The 13,544-nt window shown below is 44.2% G+C and overlaps 1 protein-coding gene across 16 annotated transcripts in view; it reads left to right on the forward strand.

The window, feature by feature from the left end:
* Positions 1–13,544, forward strand: part of LOC137464253 (uncharacterized) — a 123,539-nt gene that overhangs the window by 12,363 nt on the left and 97,632 nt on the right. For 5 of the 16 annotated variants that reach the window (XR_010994131.1, XR_010994128.1, XR_010994120.1 and 2 more), the window contains one exon: positions 153–1,096. The exons of 9 other annotated variants lie outside the window; for them this stretch is intronic. The gene's annotated coding sequence lies outside the window, so the exon portion shown is untranslated. Of the gene's footprint in view, positions 1–152; positions 1,430–1,804; positions 1,916–13,544 lie in introns of those variants that run through there. 2 more of the 16 variants (XR_010994121.1, XR_010994125.1) reach the window with 2 other exon arrangements.

The following is a 13,544-nucleotide window of genomic DNA, read 5'->3' on the forward strand; positions in this document are numbered from 1 at the left end:
ATGGGAAAAGGCAAACCTATTAATGGGATTGCCTTTACTCAGGGACCTGGGTGTACTTGGTGGTTACTGCAGAAGGATGGGGAGACCTGGTGTGTGCCTCAAGGAGATTTAACCTTGGGGGGAATATAATGAGTGTAAATTCTATGTTGCAGGGAGTAAAGTAGCAGGAGTGACATGAACCGTTGGTGAGTGAATTTTACGAGGAGCGAGGAGAGTGCGACGATAGCCCAGGCAGGGCCGGTGTCGGTGCCGAACGATCGTGTGTGTCGCTTCTGTCCTGAGCACCCATCTTGATGGAACGGAGCCCAAGTCGCGGCCTGGTTTTAAACATCCGGAGGGGTGGAGGAAACCCATGGAATGGGAAAATAATATCTATCTTTGAAAGGAAGGGAGACGTTAGTTAATAAAAATGTGTACGTGTGTTGGGCATAAAGATGGTTTAAGCATGGAGTTTAAGTTGTAAGCGTTGGTAAGAAGGGATTTCAGTCATGACAAATAAATAAATACAGACAAATAAATACAACGGAATAATTGGAAGACAGATATATATATAATTCTGTGGCATCTGAGTATGATGCAAATGGTGTGAAGTAAGGGGTGGAGATTGTATTGGGTGTGGCTGAGATGGAGTTTGTTTTCCCCATAGCGGCCATCAGTGCCATGCTTTGCATTGGTAACTAGAAAGGTGTTGATAACACCCCAGTGTTTTGGCTACTGCTGGGCAGTGTTAGCACAGTATCAGCACTGTCTCTCCAACATTCTGTCCCTCATCAGTAGGCTGGGCGCGGGCAAGATCCTGGGAGGAGACACCACTAGACCAGGTGACCCAAACTGGCCAGAGGGCTATTCTGTACCGTATGACTTCAGCTCAGAAATAAAAGCTGAGTTAAGGAGGGGGAAGGGGGCACATTTGTTATTTACAACGTTTGCCTTTTGGAGCAACCCCTAGGCGTGCTGAAGCCCTGCTTCTTGGAAAGTGGTCGGACAGTGCTTGCTGATGGGAACTAGAGGATATAATTAGTTGTTTTTCCTATTTGCTTTTTCATGCAAAAACTTTCTCTTTTCCTTTAGTAAACTGCCTTATCTCACCCTGTGAGTTGTTTTCCATCTCATTTTCTCTCTGTGTCAAGCTGAGAAGGGGGAGTGATAGAGCGGCTCTGTGGGCACCTGGCATCCAGACAAGGTCAACCCACCACCGATGCTTTTGATGCCGTCCAGGTGTTGTAGGATAAGGGCACTGATAATGCGGGTAAATAATTGGCTGCAGAGCTGGTGCTTGCAACAGCGTTCTGGGTTCCATGAGCATGGGACCCTATTTTTGATCAGCATCTGCTTGGGAGAGCGGGGCTCCACCTCACTGAGCGGAGCAAAGATATTTTTGCCAGTAGGATAGCTGACCTCATTAGGAGGGCTTTAAACTAAAAGTGAGGTGTCGCGGCAGGGCATCCCCAAACTGGTAATAAGTAGCATTGACTCCATGATTCACAGAAGGCTGATCGATCTATTTATTTTATATATATATATATAATTATTAAGAAACCCACTGCTTTTATAGACCGTTACGATACACCTGGACCTAATTGGTCCTCCAATCCAAGCACCATCACCATTGGCTAATTAAGAAACCACCCTTTGGTAAAGGAATCTCCATAACACATTCCACATGTTCAGAATAACAGGTGCAGCAAGTGAAGATAAGAATTGTTTCTCATTCTTTTCTCTGATCTTCTCACTGCCTTCCTGAGAAAGGCCTGGGAAAGTTATGTGTTGCTCTCTGTGGCCAGAGAGCTGCTGCCACAGTGAGGGTGCGAGGCGGGAGAGAATAATAAGCAGCCCTGTGCGGGAGTGATGGACAGGGTCAATGAACAAGGGGCAGGGCAAGAGCTCCAGTACCTGGAAGTCCCCCTTAGAACCCGAAGGCAGTGGTGGATGTCATGGCTGCAAGTGTGCCCAGCAGAAAGATCTCCTTGGACGTGGAAGTTTTAAAAGAGGAGATTGACAGGAAGCACGGAATCCAGGTACACAGACAGGAGTGTGATGCCAGGTATTGTACGCTGTCCCAGGCCTAGCGGCCTCCTGCCTTCAGAGTGCACAAAAGGAAGGAAAGCCAGAATGTAACCTCGGGGTGACTGACACAAGTAACTCCTGAGATGAAGGAGACCGGATGCATTTCTGTGCTCAGGGTAGAAGGAAGAACCCTCCCCCATCTCCTGAAGTGCCCCTACATAACAGACAGGATGCTCCTGGTTTGGAGACCGAAGAGCACATGAGTAATGGACAGGACCCAGGACAAAGCCAACCATGCAAAGCTGACCTAACCACCTGCCCATGTTAGAAGCAGTGCGACCCGAGAACCCAGGACAAAGCCAACCATGCAAAGCTGACCTAACCACCTGCCCACGTTAGAAGCAGTGCGACCCGAGAAGCACATCAAGGTATTAGTAATTGGAGATTTCCTCCTGAGAGACCCCGAGACACCCATTTCCCACCCAGACAATTTCTCTAGAGAGCTCTGCTGCCTACCAGGAGCTTGCATTCATGGTGTCACTGAGAGGCTGCCGAGGCTGGTGAACCCTACAGATTATCGCCTGCTCCTACTCTTCTCTGTAGCGTCAGATAAGGCAACTTGACTTAGAACCCTCCCAGGAGTCTATTATGTCTGTAGGAGTGATGCTAAAAGGATGGGGAGTACAGGTGATGGTCGCCTCTGTTGGTGTCCGGTCTGAGGAAGGGGTCCAGGAAGGAGGAGACGGACTAAGCAGCTGAATGCCGGACTGCATAGTTGGTGCCATACTCAAGGTTTTGGCTTCTATGATCATGGATCTACCTTTAAGAAGCCGGGTCAGTTGGGAGCTGATGGGATTCACGCGACCAAGCGGGGCATGATCGTCTTTGCTGGAAAGCCGGTTAGACTTACAAGGAGGGCTTTAAACAAGACTCAGCGGGGAAAGACAATGGAGTTTTGAGCAACAGAGAAGAGCCAGGGGCTGGTGATGTGTTGGGAACCAAGAGAGGAATACTTGAGAAATGCTGCAAAGGAATTGGAGCTTGATCATTGTCCAAAAAAGTGACACAGTCAACAGCCCAACGGAAGTGCCTCTGTACCAATGCAAGCAGTATTCATAAGAAAGAGGAGCTGGAAACCACTGTGCAGCCGGAAAGCTAACAATGTAATCACTATAGTAGAAAAGTGCTGGGACAACTCAAATGACTGGAGCTCTGCAATCAGTGGCTATAAACTGGAAGCAGGGACACGCATTCTGGGAAGACTCTAAAGATGCCGCCCCGGTCTGTAGGGATGGGGTCAGAAAAGCTAAGGCAAAGCTGCAGCTGAATTTGGCAGGGGATGTAAAGATTCGGACAATGGCCTTCCACAGGTGCGTTGTTCAGAAAATAAGACTAAAGAAAGCGTACGCAACCCACGTGCCCCCATCCCCCCCCCCCCCCCCCCCCCCCCCCCCCCCGCTGCTGATAAATAAGCCAGGTGGTCTAGTGGCCAGCAACATGGAGAAGGCTGTGGTACTTGGTGATTCATTTCCCTGTGTTTTCACTGGCACGGTTAGCAAACCTCTTGAGACCCTGAACCTCAAGGAAGGGACTTGGGGAACAAAGTCCCTTCCATCATAGGAAACGATCTCTTTTGAGACCACCAGAGGAACCTGTGGATACACAAGTCCTGCACCTCTGGGGAGGCACAACCCCATGCACCAGTACATGCTGGAGGCCGATCGGCTAGAAAGCAGCTTTGCAAAGTAGGACAATGTGCCCTTGCCTCAAAGGCGGCCAAGGATATCCTTAGCCCGATATAGAGGAAAGCAGGGTTCATATATGTTACAAGACAGTTGTGTGGACCATTCACGGTGCTCACTGTCCCCGGGGGTGCAGGGCACCACAGACCACCGTTGGGCAGCTTTGAGGGCACTGCCTATTTTTCTAGAAGCCTCCTATCCAGCTTAATGCCAATCCTACTCTCCTGAGCCCTCAAGCCAGCAGTGCCGAACGCACGCTTTGCATTTCATTTGCTTCCAGGAGACGTGCAGCTTAGAAATGTCTGCAATGGAAGTGGGGCTTTCAGCAAACAATGTAGAGCAACTTCGGTTGTTTTTTCAAAATGTCCTGAGAAGTTAAAGCCAGGCCTGCCCTGGCCAAAGCAGTCATTTGACTGGAGGGAGCAACACCAAAAAGGCACAGGCGCCTTTGGGGTGGAGTCTGTGAAATACGCCAATCACTTGTTTTAAAATTTTGATAATAATAAAATAGTTATAAAAACAGTAATAAAAATTAGAGCAATAAGAATTTGGACAATCAGATTTAGGACAATAAAGGGCAATAAAAGCAAAGAATTATGGACATCCGGATGCTCCCGGGCACTAAGCCACGAAAAGCATGCCTTGTGAACAAAGGATTAGCCCCTTAAAAGCAGTAGCCTCTTGCATATTCATATATCTCACGCATGATACATAAATTCCTTGCAAACTTGGGATTTTTCTGGTTTTTTGTTGACTTTTTCCCCTTAATACTGGTGGCTCCTTAAAGACAGAGAGGAGGTGGAAGGATGTTTGTCTTTTCTGCTAAGGAGGCAGTAACTCTTGCTGTTATCTCTGTGTGAAGAATTTCTTGATTATCTCATCCATTCCTTGTCCTGGCCACAAAAAGTTATCTTATATCACATTGCTTCTATTTTAATATTATGCTATAGCCTAAAACTATATTTAACACACTACTTAAAATGATTAATACGACACTACTTTCAAACATAACACATATAGTATTCATTTTAATATTTGCAAAGAGCCAATCATATAATATGCATTTTTCACTATCCTCCCTCTTTCTTTTTATAAATCATTTGGCTTGAGCAATATTCATCATTTGCTTATTTTTTTCCACAAATCAATCTTGCTTCTTTGAGGGGATCTTCTATATTGTTTTGTTTCTTTAACACCATGATCCTTTGTGCTGTTTGAGATGTAGTCAGCTTTTGGTCCATGGGCATGGTCACTACTTGCATGCCTTGGACTACACTGGTGATGAGTCAAATGAAACAGGGGATGAAGCAAGGAAGAAATATTAGACCAGCTATAGAGCTTAAAAGAAGAAACCTAACTTCTTCCACCATTCTACTCCCAATACATTATCCCACCAGCTAGTATTTAGCGTTGATTCCCATTTTTGAACTTGTACATGGGCAATTTTTCTGATATCATTGACTATATCCAGAACAGCATCCCCATTGTCATCTTTTTTTAAACAGCAGTCTGATGTAGTGAATTTTCCACAAACACCCCCTTCTTCAGCTAACAAATAGTCTAAAGCCAATCAGTTCTGATACACGGCCGCTCTTGTTTGGGTTTGTTGCCTTGATATTAATTCCATTGCCCGACCAGTTTTGTTTGTTATTATCTCTACAGCAGCTTGGAGTCTTATAATACGATTTAACATATAAATTGGGGTTCGATATCCCCAACTTCCATCTTGTGCCCAGGTGGCTGGCCCATATGTTTCCAGTATGCATTCAGGAGGCCGTTCTTCATCTCCCCATTTTTGGAATCCTCCGATCAAATCTCTTTTATTTCTCTTTAAGTCCTTATAAACTGGGATCCCTAATTGATCTCCATCAGGTCCTGGTAAAAGAAAAAAATCCTGGCTGTATGATTCCCAGAGTACAGCTCCCTTTCCACTGAGAGGGGAGTTTTGGGTATGCTCTTTTTCCACATATCCAAAATAGGCCATCTGGAGCTTTCCAATAATAATTTTTCTGTTGATCTATATTCTCCGAAAATTTGGAGGTTTTTTTTTTAAATTTTTTCCTGGGTCCAGTACAGGGTTGGTTCCTCTGGGATCCACCACATAGAAGTCCCATTACTAACCTTATATCTTTCACAAGGAGTTTTTCCTACTTCCTGAAGAAACTTTTTCCCAGTGCACCAGAGGCATTCTTCCCCTATCACTACTGAACTCTAAAATCCACCATTCTGGTCGGTTTTCTCCACTTATACTTGTTTGGTTCCACTTAAGGAGTTCAATTGGGCCTAAGCTGCTGCCTTTCCATGGCCATTCTTCTGACATGAAAGCCCCTCCACAGACCCAACAATTGGTTAAGTTCCCTACTTATTCTTTCCCCCAATTCTACAAACTGATTTTTACCCATCCTTGAGATATCTCTTTCTTTTTCTAATTGCTGTTCAAATTTCGTATACAAATCGTCAAGTGAGATTGGCACAGGTTTAGTTGGTTGTGATAGCTTAGCCTTTTTGTTTATCAATTGCTCTTTTACCAAATCTTGTGCTTTATTCCCAATAGCGTATGTGAAACAAATCCATCTCTCCCCTTTTGGGCATTCACTTCCCATCCTGTTACCACTTATTCCTAAGTTCTCTGCAATCCAGTACTTTTTCCCATTGTGCATGCAATTGCCTAATTTGGATGGGTTATAACAGTGACGGTTGACATGAGTGTAAGAAATAAAAAAGGAACCTCGGTGTCTTTCCATATACAGCTTTCGGTAACACCTGTGGCATGGCTTTGTCGATATCCCAAAAGGGAAAAGACAAACAATGAGTGACAGAAAAAGGAATGACAGAGGTCCAGTATGGCTTATACTCCCACCTCCCATGCCCATGGGGTTGCAACCCACAGCAGGTGTATTTGTGACATTCGGGTTTCAACTATTAATTTAGTTAAAATTCTCTTTAAAGTCTGGTTCATCCTCTCTACCCGGCCAGAACTCTGTGGATGCCATGGGGAGTGTGACTCCCATTTTATCCCCAAGGCTTGAATTCTTTGTTGCAACACTTTTGACATAAAATGCGTTCTTCTGTCCGAGTCTATCCTATTAACCATTCCATATCTGGGAATAATCTGTTCCAAATCTGTTCTGTTACTTACCACGTTGGCTGTGACCTTGGCAGTGGGAGCAGCTTCCACCCAATGAGTTAGGTGGTCTGTCATTACTAATAAATACTTCCATCTTTGTACTTGAGGAAGCAGCTCAGTAAAATCTACTTGGATACTTTGAAATGGCTGAAGAGCTAACTCACGACCTCCTGATGTTGTTTTTCTCATCACCTTTTTATTTATCCTTTGGCAAGTTATGCATCTTTCAGTTACTTGCTTTGCTACTCCAAAAATCCCAATGCACCCATAGTTCCTTAAAAAATGATCACACAAAGCCTGGGTACCCCAGTGGGGTTTCTGATGCATGTCTTCTAATGTTTTCCTAGTAAGCGTTTTATTAAGTAATTGTCTCCCATCAGGAAGTTTCCATTTCCCAGATTCATCTTGCTCTCCTCCTATCTTGCTTAATTTTTTTTTTTTCTCTGCTTCACTAAACTCTGGAATTTCCATTTTTTCCTCATTTGGAGTTAATATTAACATAACTCTTTTGGCCCCATTTTCTGCTGCATCTTTGGCTTCCTGATCTGCCAGATTATTTCCTCTTATTTCTGGGGTCATTCCCTTTTGGTGTCCCTTAATATGTACTATAGCTATCTCTTCAGGTAATTTTAATGCCTCTAAAACATCTAAAATGAGTCCCTCATGTACTGATCCCTTTCCTCTTGAATTAAGTAATTCTCTTTCTTCTCAAATTTTTCCAAGGGTATGTACTACTCCAAAGGCATACTTTGAATCAATATATATAGTTCCTTTCCTTGTGTGCTAAATATTCCAGTGCTCTTTTTAGAGCATATAATTCACAGGTTTGAGCTGACCAGTTTGAGGGTAATTTCCTTTTGTCAATACTTTGCATGTTTTTTCCATCAACTACTGCATACCCTGACATTCTTTTTTTTTGTAGACATCTGGAGGAACCATCCACATAGATTATTTTCCCTTCTGAAAGGGCTTGTTCTTCAAGATCTTCTCAAACTTTTGTTTGGTATTGTATAATTTCTAAACAATTATGTATTAAGTTATCTGCTGGTTCTCTATATAAGAATTGAGCTGGATTTAAACTTCTGTTTACTTCTAGTGTCAAATCATCACTGTCTATCAAGATTGCTTCATATTTTAACATTCTAGAGTCTGTCAACCATTTTTCAGCCTTCTGGTTTAACACATTTCAAACTGCATGAGGAGTACACACAACTAGTTTACGTCCAAAAGTAAGCTTACGACTTTCTTCTACCAGGATTGCAGTAGCTGCTATAGCCTGAATACATACTGGCCAGCCGTGGCTCAGTGGGTCTAACATCTTTCATAAAGAAGCTACTGGTCTCTTTACTCCTCCACACTCCTGAGCCAGAACTCCATGAACTACCCCACTTTCTACATTCACGTGCGGATGGAAGGGTTTTTCTAACGAGGGTAAGCTTAAAGCTGGTACTGAGGCCAGTTTTAACTTCAATTCTTCTAGTTTAACATCATCCTCCTCGGTCTACTTGATATCATCTCCCTCTGTCAATTTTCCATACAAGAATTTTACGGCCTGTGTGTACCCATCAATCCATAATCTACAATATCCCAATAATCCAAGTCGTTTTCTGATTTCTCTCTTTGAAGAGGGAGGGGGAAGAGATAAAATTCCTGCAATTTTGTCGGGGTTGAGCTTCTGGCTACCCTTACTAATCAAGTGTCCAAGACATTTTACCTCTGGTTCTACAAATTGCAGCTTCCCTTTTGATATCCTTAATCTTTTTTCTCTGAGAAAATTCAAAAGTTTTATAGTAGCCTCTCTAACTTCAGCTTCAGCTTCCCCAGATAGTAAAAGATCATCCGCGTATTGGATAATTTGTATTCCAGGAGGAGTGGGGAAAGCTTGTAGTATTGTTTCTAAAGCTTGCCCAAATAAGTTTGAAGATTCAGTGAACCCCTGTAGTAATTTTGTCCATCTTAATTGCTGCTTTCTCCCAGTTTGTGGATCCTCCCATTCAAATGCAAAGATATTTCGTCTCTCTTTGGCTAATGGACAAGCCCAAACAGCATCTTTAAGATCCACTACACTAAACCACTGATGCTGGGGTGGAACTTTACTTAGAAGAGTGTAGGGATTTGGTACCACTGGGTAACGAGTCCGAGTTCTTTTGTTAACCTCCCATAAATCTGGTACCAATCTATAGTTCCCATTGGGCTTCTTTACTGGGAGAATAGGGGTATTATGAGGAGACATACAAGGTTCTAATGTCCCATCCTTTATTAGTCCTTCTATTACTGGCTTCAAACCTTCCTGTCCTTCTAAGGATATAGGATACTGATGTACACGTATGGGACAATCTTCTCTCTCAATGGTAACCCTTATGGGGTCAATATCTAATCCTCCCCTATTTCCTTCCCCAGCCCAAACTTCCTTGTTAGTTTTTTCCTCATCCTCTTGGCCAAGTTTTAAAACTCTAGCTGTCACTTTCCCTTCTTCTGGTATAACCCCTATTCCTAGTTTCACCTGCAAGTCCCTTCCCAATAAGTTGCTACCTGCCCCAGGGACCAATAAGATATCCCCCATCCAAATTCTAGTTTCTCCCTCAATTACCACATCTTTAACGACAGGAACTGTGAAACTGTCTCCTTTTGCCCCTGTTACTTTTACAGTATCTTTGCTCACACTATAACCTTTTGGAATATTTAACAGGCAGGTTCTTTCTGCCCCTGTGTCTACCACAAATTCTAATTCTTCTTCTTGGGGATCCACTTTTAAAGTTATCGCAGGCTCCAGATGGTATTTGTCCCCCAAAAAATAGAGCCTATGACTTCCCTATTCCTCTTCTGTGCCCATCTCTCGGAAGATTTTCAGATCTTTTACCTGCTTAGGACAATATTTCCTATGATGCCCTTTGACCCCACAGTAAAAACAGACATTTCTGGAATGCTCCTCAGCTTTGGTTTGCATTGGGGTTCTATTCTTTTCCTTTCCCCTGTCTCTACGACCTTCATATCTAGGAGTAGTGCCTGAGTGTTTTAAATTTCTCTGGAAATTGTTTTCTCGCATGGTGGCTGCTATAATTTTTGCTTTCACTTTAGCTTTTTCTTCATCTCTCCGGACATAAACTTTCTGAGCCTCCTTTAATAAATCCTCTAATGATCTATTATGCCAATCCTCAATTTTTTCAAATTTTTTTCTAATATCTGGCCAAGCATTAGTGACAAAATTAATCCTTAACAGAGCTTTTCCCACATCACTTTCAGGGTCTATCCCAGAATATTGTTTCATATTTCTCCTAAGTCTGTCTAACCATTCAGTTGGAGTTTCTTCTTTCCAACACTGTCCCTCAAAAGCCTTTTCAGCATTTTGTCCTCGGGGTGCCGCCTCTTTTATTCCCTTGATTATTAAATGACAATATTCATTCATGTGTTTCCTCCCCTCCTCATTATTTTGACCCCACTCAGGAGGTGTTGTTGGCATTTTGTCTTCTCCTGGAGGGCCTTGCGGGTTTTCTTTTTCCCAAACTTTTATTCCAGCTGCGCTGATTAATTGCCTTTCTTCCCGAGAAAAAATCATTTTCATTATAGACTGCATTTCTTCCCAAGTATAAATGTTTGGACCTAAAAATTGGTCTAATTGTTCAGCTGTGCCTATGGGATCTTCCAGAATCCCTTTGATTTCTTTTTTAAAATTCCTGACCTCTGAAGAAGGCAAGGGGGCGTTTACAAACCCCGTTCCACCCCCTCCCACTGGAACCTCTCTTAGTGGAAATAGACTAATCCCTTCATCCCACTCTTTTTGGTTTTTATCCTCTATAGCCTTTTTCCCGTGTTTTGAGGAAGGATCAGGAGAGGGCTGTCTTTTAACTGAACTTCTAGTGTTTCGATAAGGTGCTTCCTCTAGAGAGTTTCTCTGAACAGCCGGAGCAGTGGTTACCAAGGGAACGGGACTCAGGGCAGGAAGAGAGGTGAGGGGAGGGCATCGCGCCGAGGCTTGGTCCTCCAAGGGCGGGACGCAGGCGGGGTCTGCTGCCGGAACCACCAGAGGAGGGGGATCTTCCGGTGGAAACCAAACCGGAGCGTGGACAGTCCGCACATGGCTTATGGCGGCAGCTCCCGGCACAGACAAAGGAGGCTGGGCGGCCCCAGCAGCAGCGGCGGCGCCTAGCACAGCATGCACGTGCAGAGCAGCCGGGGGGGAGGGGGGGGAAGAAGAACAGCCGCGGGAAGAGCAGTCAGGGATGGGACGGCCGGGACCGACGGGACGCCGCCTGGCACGGCCGGCGGAACGGCCATGGGCCAAGCGACCGGGATGGGGGCGGGGACCGGTGGTGCAGCCACGAGCGGCGGGACAGGGACCGGAAGAGCAGCCGCGGGCGGCGGGACAGGGACCGGCGGTGCAGTCGCAGGTGGCGAGCCCAGACCTGGGACGGGGGCCGGGAGTAGCGGCTCAGCCACGAGCGGCGGGGGAGCAAGCGGGAACGAGGGGGGCAATACTTGCAAAGGATCCCACCCTTTTTCTTTCTTTTTGTCTTCTTGCTCCCCGCCCTTTTCTTTCCCCTTTTTCTTTTCTTGCTTTGTCTCGGGGGTTTCTGATACTTTAAAGATTTTTTTATTCTCCTAAAATCTCCCGTCCAGCATGCGGCATATTCTCCTTCTTCTGGATTAAACGGTTCTTTTGAATTTACAAATATATTCAGAGCCTGACAAATCCAATTTTCAAAAGAGCCGTCTCTAGGCCAATAAATGTGGTCAGATCTTATTTCCTTCTTTGTCCATTCTAGCATACAAAAATTAACCATCTTTACCTTGTCCTTTCTCCTTGTACAAGGATTTTTATCCCAGTTAGCTAACATAACTCCCAAAGGGCTGTCTTGGGGTATATCTTCTGGTACCCTTTTACTCCTTTTTTTCTTTCCTGTATCCAACTTACTGGTTTTCTGTCCAAATTTTTTCAAGATCTTATCTATTCGTCCCCTGCCTCTGTTTCCCACTTTCTCTTACAACCTGAATACCACCTTCTTTCAACTACCCACACAAAAATCCTTTCTCTCACAATATTATTAAGTACAATATTATTCAATACAATACCGCTCCCTCCAAGGAGATAAAGTGAAGTTTAAACAATCTACATTACATGTACTTTCATTCATCTACTTTTATTCACCTTTATTTTTCACTCACTCTCACACACATTCACACCCTCAGGCCTGTTCATTCATACTTCTCAACGTCTGCTTAGCCACGTTTTTGGTTCTTGTGTCTCACCCACCTGGACTGTGTAAGGTTTTATTCGACACCCCAGAACTTTAAGTACTGACACCCCTAAGTTTCACCGCTGACTTAGGTTCAGCATTCCATACATTTCCCTTTTATTGGACAGAGGAAGGAAACGTTAGCAAACCTCTTAGACTTACACAAAGGGATTTCTGTTGCCAGAGAATCACGGATCGTCTAAGCCCCCAGCCTGACCCCTTCCACCTTCCCGAGGTTTTGCTATCCCTCTTCCCTAGAGATAGCCTCAGAGTCAGGGGTTCGGACCTCCGCACCTTGCCCAATCTGGACTCCCCACCCCCCCCCCCACCTTGAGGAAGGGGTCACACGACTGCCCCTGGCAGCCGCGGTGCTAAAAAGGTCCTACTATACTGTACCCCCCTTGCTTTGGGGTCAGCCTCTCTGGGCTTCAGTACCGCCAGGCCTCCGGGAAGTGCCCTGAATTTGGTTGTGAAGCGATTTGCGGAATAAATAAATAGACTCCACAACTCGATATAGTTATGAAGTGGGTATGTATGCCAGCGCCCGGCACAAGTGAGATAGTGCTCCAAAAACTTGTGCCCCGAGCCTCAGTCTGACCCACATCTTTATTCACAAAGGTGTTCCATATGCAATACATTACACAACTTTACCATGCATATTCAACCCCTGGCCCTGCCTGTCCTCGCCTCTCATGCTAAATAGGTCCCCGCCCTTCTGGGCATGCGTGGTTTGCTGTGGTGGTCGCGCGGGTGGTCTCTGGTGGTCTCTGAGGCTGAAGATTGTGGTCTTCCTCCTATTTGAACTTGTTATAAACGCCAATCACTTGGTTTTAAAATTTTAAAAGTTTAATAATAATAAAATAGTTATAAAAATAGTAATACAATTAGAGTAATGAAAATTTAGAGTTAGGACAATTACAAGACAATAAAAAGCAAAGAATTACGGACGTCCGGATGCTCTCGGGCACTTAAGCCCGATAAGCATGCCTTGTGAACAAAGGAATAGTCTTTAAAAGCAGTAGCCTGTTGCATATTCATACATCTCATACATGATGCATAAATTCCTTGCAAATTAAGAACTTTTCTGGTTTTTGTCAACTTTTTCCCCTTAATCCTGGTGGTTCCATAAAGACGGAGAGAAGGTGGAAGAGTGTCTTTTCCGATAAGGAGGCAGTAATTCTTTATGGGCCCCCATCATTGTCATCTCTGTGTGAAGAGTTTCTTCATTATCTCATCTCTTGCTTGAGTTAGTAAAAAAAAAACCCCACATACATAGGTTCTATTTTAACTACAAAACTACATTTACCATACTATTAAAATGTTAATGCAGCACTTCTAATCAATATAACATAATACATATAGTATTCAATTTAATATTTGCGAAAAGCCAATCATAAAATATGCATTTTTCACAAACTCTTGAACTTTTCTCCT

The sequence above is a fragment of the Anomalospiza imberbis genome, chromosome W (genome assembly GCF_031753505.1).
Source record: "Anomalospiza imberbis isolate Cuckoo-Finch-1a 21T00152 chromosome W, ASM3175350v1, whole genome shotgun sequence".
NCBI lineage: Eukaryota > Metazoa > Chordata > Aves > Passeriformes > Viduidae > Anomalospiza > Anomalospiza imberbis.